We start from the raw sequence: 6,000 nt of genomic DNA, 5'->3' as shown, positions 1-6,000 counted from the left end.
GTTAATTGAGGAAATTAAGTATAAAGAATACCTAAATTTTGTCCAATAAGTATTTTATTAATTAATTTTTTTATATAGAAAATAATATCAAATCGTAAGTGGGAATTTTTTATTTATAATTTTCTTATAAAAAATAATATGACATAATTTCCTTGTTCAATTGTATTCAATTTTATGAGTTGAGATAATTGGAACCTATATAGATGATATATTTTTATGTGTTAAAAATGAACAACCCAAAAATTTATAAACTTAAGAGCTATCTCACACACATTGCTTGAAACACACTAAAATCAAAGCATAATCATAATCTAAATTGAATTCAAATTAACTTCTAATTATAGTCTAATTTTGCATCTAACATATATTTTAGTAGGAATGAAGAGATAATCATCTCACTTATTTAGGAAAGACCACCTCTTCATTATTATTTTTTTTATTGTTAAATATTTTCTCACTTAAGCACGAGTTACAATCTAATTTAATTAGAAAATATAACAAGATATTTAGATGATATTTAATTTGTTTACTTTCCTTATCTTGGTTCTAATCTAATGGAATAGGTGGCAAGCACCATTTGACTTTTTCATGTTTATTGATTAACTACCAGAAGTATATTTTTTTTTTAATAATACCATAAGTATATGTTAATCTGCTAAAAATTAAATTCACGTCACACTTGGTATAATTCTTTATAATGTTACATCAAAATATTTAGTAAGTAGTGGGTTCCATTTAACTCAACTAGTAAAGAGTTATCATCAGGAATAGATACCATAGGTTGAAACTCTCTAAAAAAAATATTTAATAAGTTTTCATTAAAAAAAAAAAATTAATTCATTGTTAGATAATCCCTATATCACTATTGTGCTCATCAAATATCAAGAAAATTGAAGACTAAGAATCATCTTATCTAAGGAATTAAGTAATTTTCAGAATTATGAATTTTTCGATTTAAAAAATTGACTGAAAAATTTTTGGGTTGAATATTGAATAATAGCATATTGATATGAAATTTAGCTTGTTTAATAATTAATATAGAGATTATAAAAAAAAAACAATAATAATAAATAAGCATATTGAGACATTCATCCATCAGTTCATTTAATAAAATGTTGATATAATTGAAAGTAATTGGCATTGGCAATTGGCAAAAAAAGGATATCTTATATGAATAATGTAACAGATATAAACTTTTTTGAAAAAAAAAATAATAATTACTAATGTAGTAAGTGGTTATTGGTAAATGAAAATATGACGTTAATAGTAAGCCTAAATGAAAATCAGTAAAAAATTGGCCACAACAATATTTTATAAAAATATTGTAAAATAATTTGTAACTGTAGTATTAGCTGTTTTATATTATTATTTTGACTTTTTTTTTTTTTTTGAGAAACAAATTATTATTTTGACTTTTGAGTGGGTGTTTTTTTTTTTTTGGATGAGAGAGTGGGTGTTTATTGTTGAGTTGGATTACCCACTTTTAAATGCTGCTAAGATTAGAATTTCTTTGTGATGTCTTATTTCACTGGCATATTAAAAATGGAAAAATATTGGATTAGATTGACAGTTGGCTAGAAGTCAACCAACCCCAAACAACCTAGACTATATATATATATATTTTTTTGCTGGGTAATTGGTTTATAGGGGGATCGAACCCCGAGCTTGATAAGGGCACTAAGGCCCGGGTACCACTCAGGCACAAGGCCCGGTGGTTAGACTATAGTTCATTAGTTGGAAGGAAATCAGTATAATAATATTGGACCAAGTTTGCTAGAGAAATTACAGAAACCTTTGACAGAAACAAGAAGGGACTAGACGAAGCTTGTCACTTCTTTTTGGTCAAAACTAGGTAACTCACATAACTGGAAACATCACAGATGACTTGATTTTGGGTCGTACAAGGAGTTTATGTCTTAGTAATGTATTTTCTTGTTTTGCTTCTAATTTTTCTTGTGTTTTATCCTGTCTCTTTTGTTTTTGTGGTTTTTCATGGGGTTCTGCTTGGCTGTGTTGCTGCTGCATACCTCTTCCTGAATAGCATATGAGAGAATCATTCAAGGTTGCCAATGTTTTTCCAGGTATATACTATCACTCCCTCAAGGATATTAAGGCTCTGTATTAAACATCCTCTCTCTTCCAAGTTCAACCATACTCGATCGCCTTATCCCAAATAGAGGATTGATTTGTCTTTTTTTTTTTGGTCAGCAAAAGAACTTTCATTAAGCTTAAAGATTAATAAGTCTATTACATCTTAGGCTAGCTTTGTCAGCCGCTAATATACTTTCCACCACAGACGGAGGATTCAAAAATATTACAAAAGAGTTAGCACTAATAGCCCCAAACTTAGCCAACGCATCAGCACACTGGTTGGCCTCCCTATATATGTGGACTATTTGCTTGTTGGGGATCTCGCTCAGCAGGTTCCTGCAATCGGTAAGTAATGGCTCCATTAACAAGTTAATAGTATTATTATTTATCAACAAAACAACACTCAAAGCATCCAACTCTATAATTAAATTACTAAGCCCCATCTCCTTGGCTAATAAAAGACCATCCCTTAGAGCCCACAACTCTGCCATACAGCTGTTTGAGGCCCCAAGAGGCCTTGCAAAACCTTTCAACCATTGCCCATCATGATCTCTAATGACTCCACCACCACCAGCCCTTCCAGTGCTCCCAATAGCAGCCCCATCAGTGTTCAACTTCGCCCACCCCATTGGAGGCTTCTCCCAACCCACTTCAACTACAATTTTTGCTTTAGGTAGCTTGGCATTTCTTCCCACAGAGAAAAACTCCGCACTATCATTAATGCTCTTTTTGTAGAAAGTTTGCTCCAACCTGCCTGTCCTGAAAACAAAATTATTCCTATGGAGCCAAAGATTCCACACTCCTATGGGAAACAAAATTTTCCAAGGAATCCCCATCCACCTAGAAATGACTTCAGATTTGCAATTTACTTCAAGCCACTCACCAATGGATAAGTTGAAAGACTCCCTCAAGCAGGTCGGAAACTGAAGTTGCTGCCAATACTCCTTAGCAAACTCACACCCCTTCAGTAAGTGCTCAACAGACTCATTACTTTGGTTGCACAAACTACAGGAAGCATCAATATTCAGGCCTCTCAACCCCAAAACCTCTCCGGTAGGAACACTGTTATGCAAACATAACCAAAGAAAAAATTGTATCTTAGGGAAAGCTTCTATTTTCCATACCCACTCCATCGACACAGCTTCAAGCTTCAAGGGATTAAGCCCCTTAGCCAACAAATAAGCAGACTTCAAGGAGAAAAATCCATTCTTAGAGTAGGCCCATCGGAGCGAGTCCTCTGCCTCACAATTACACGACAGCGGGGTGGCTTTTATGGCATTGAGAATATTTTCAGGTAATTCAAAGGATATAAGGTCTACATTCCATACCTGATTATGGACAACACATTGCTTTACTGTGATGAGCTCTTCCTCACGGTACAATGGCCCTTCAATGAGAGATCTCAGTGTGCCCATTGGGAGCCAAAAGTCAGACCAGAACTTTACTGAATCACCATTTTTTATTGACCATTTCAGACCCTTAACATAAATTGGTCCACCCCTCTTACATGCCGCCCAACAGCTAGAGCCTGGAAGTTTTCTTCCTTCAACAGTCATTCTATTTGCTGAAAGATACTTGGCCACAAGCATTTTAGCCCATGGAGCCTCCTTTTCACAAGCTAACCTCCAGCAAAGCTTAGCAAGAATGGCATAATTTCTTTCCTTCATTTTGTGCAACCCCAACCCGCCAAGTTCTTTAGGAAGAGTTACCTTATCCCAGCCAACCAGATGCAGTCTCCTTTTCTCTTCTGTTGATCCCCACAAAAAGTCCCTTATAAGTTTATCTACTTGCTCACAGACTTTAACAGGAAGAGCTTGACATTGCATGTAATACTCTGCCACAGGAGCTGCTGCTGTCTTCACTAGCACCAATCTACCAGCCCTTGACAGAAGATTTGTCCTCCAGCCAGCCAATTTACTTTGTATTTTATTGATCACAAAGTTGTAAGCACTTCCCATTCTACCTTGATGAGTAATGGGAAAACCAAGGTATTTTCCTAGGTTGGTGGTTGCAGCTATCCCAAGCCTCCTACAAATGCTCCTTCTACTCCTACCAGCCACATTAGGGGAAAATAGAATCTTTGATTTTGTCAGATTCACCTTCTGCCCAGCCAGATTACAAAAATTATCCAGCACTTCAATGATAGCTTCACAATTTTTCCTATCCGCCTTAGCAAAAAGCATCAAATCGTCCGCGAAGAAAACATGAGAGAAGCTCGGCCCACTTCTTGAAGCTTTAACCATATCCCATCTCTTTTCCTCGCACATACTAGTTATTTGGGCTCCAAGGTATTCCATGCATAGAAGGAATAAATAGGGAGATATAGGGTCTCCCTGCCTTATACCTCTCGAAGGTTGGAATGACTCTAGTTTACCTCCGTTGAACAAAATGGAAGTGGTAGTAGTAGACACGCAGCACATGATCAATTTTATCAACATCTCTGGAAACCCAAAATGCTCTAGTACCATTTTGATAAAAGACCACTCTAGGCGATCATACGCCTTCTCCAGATCAATCTTAATAACCATAAATCCCGTTCTTCCTTTTCTCTTCCTAAGAGAATAAATTAACTCTTGGGCAATTATTACATTATCCGTACCCCTTCTCCCTTTGAGAAAAGCGGTCTGCATTGGGGAAATCAAGGATGGCAGCAGAGGACGAATTCTCATAACAATTATCTTTGAAATGACTTTGTATATCGTGCTGCATAAGCTTATGGGCCTATAATGACTAACCGTCTCAGGCCCCGGTTGTTTAGGAATCAGAGCAACAAGGGTCTGATTTAGATATTCAGGAACTTTCTGCCTTGTGAAAACTTCCTTAATCTCTCTCTTAACCGAGTCCCCAACCACCAGCCAAAACCTTTGAAAAAATCCAGCATGTAGCCCATCAATGCCAGGAGCTTTGTAAGGCTTCATCGTTCTAAGAGCATTCCATATTTCCCCATCCGAGGGAATGTTGATTAAGCTACCAGCCTCCTCTTGACTAAGCTTAGCGCACCATTCCGAGCTCCATTGTGAAGTAATAGGACAAAAAACTTGCTCTGATTGATAAAGCTTTCTGAAGTTTGAGTTGAAAATATCCTTGACTTCCTCTATATTACGACACCATTCACCCTCACTGTTTTGGACACAGGTGATTCTATTCTTACTCCTCCTATTGAGCGCAGAAATATGAAAGTAGGCTGTATTTCTCTCCCCCGAAATTATCCAATTGGTTCTGGATTTCATAGCCCACAACTCTTCTTCAAGCTCAAGAATTAAATTATACTCCTCTGATAGCTGCTTTTGAAGATTGATCAAGAAAGTATTAGGGCAGTGAGCTAATGCCCTTTGAGTCCCCAACAGTCTCGCCAAAATATTCTTTTTCCTTATGAAGACATTACCAAAAACCTCTCTATTCCAATTTTGTGCTTTAGTTTTGAAAATAGAAAAGGCTTCAGCAAGATCACCCTCACTATCCGCCCAAGCATCCCTCACCACCGCCGGGAAGTCACAATGACTCAGCCAAATAGACTGAAATCTAAATGGCCTGTCCACATTGGAGCCCAAAAAAGGATTTAATTTCAGTAACAACGGACAATGGTCTGAGTTAATTCTAGCTAAATGAGTTACACTAGCTTCGGGATAGAAACTCTTCCAACCCGGATTAACCCAGCACCGATCAAGCCTACATTGAATTAAATTATCCAACTCCCTCTTGTTAGTCCATGTGTATATAGGACCTGTAAATCCAAGGTCCATCATACTGCATTCATCCATACACTCCTTTATAGCTCTAACTCTCCTCTGGCAAATCGGATTCCCCCCATACTTCTCCTCAGCAGTCAAAACTTCATTAAAATCACCCATAAGAGCCCAAGGCAGATCATGCATATTAGCTAAAATCTTAAGATTATTCCACAAAATG

The sequence above is a fragment of the Quercus robur genome, chromosome 10 (genome assembly GCF_932294415.1).
Source record: "Quercus robur chromosome 10, dhQueRobu3.1, whole genome shotgun sequence".
NCBI classification, from domain to species: domain Eukaryota; kingdom Viridiplantae; phylum Streptophyta; class Magnoliopsida; order Fagales; family Fagaceae; genus Quercus; species Quercus robur.
Note: the sequence above shows the minus strand (reverse complement) of the source record.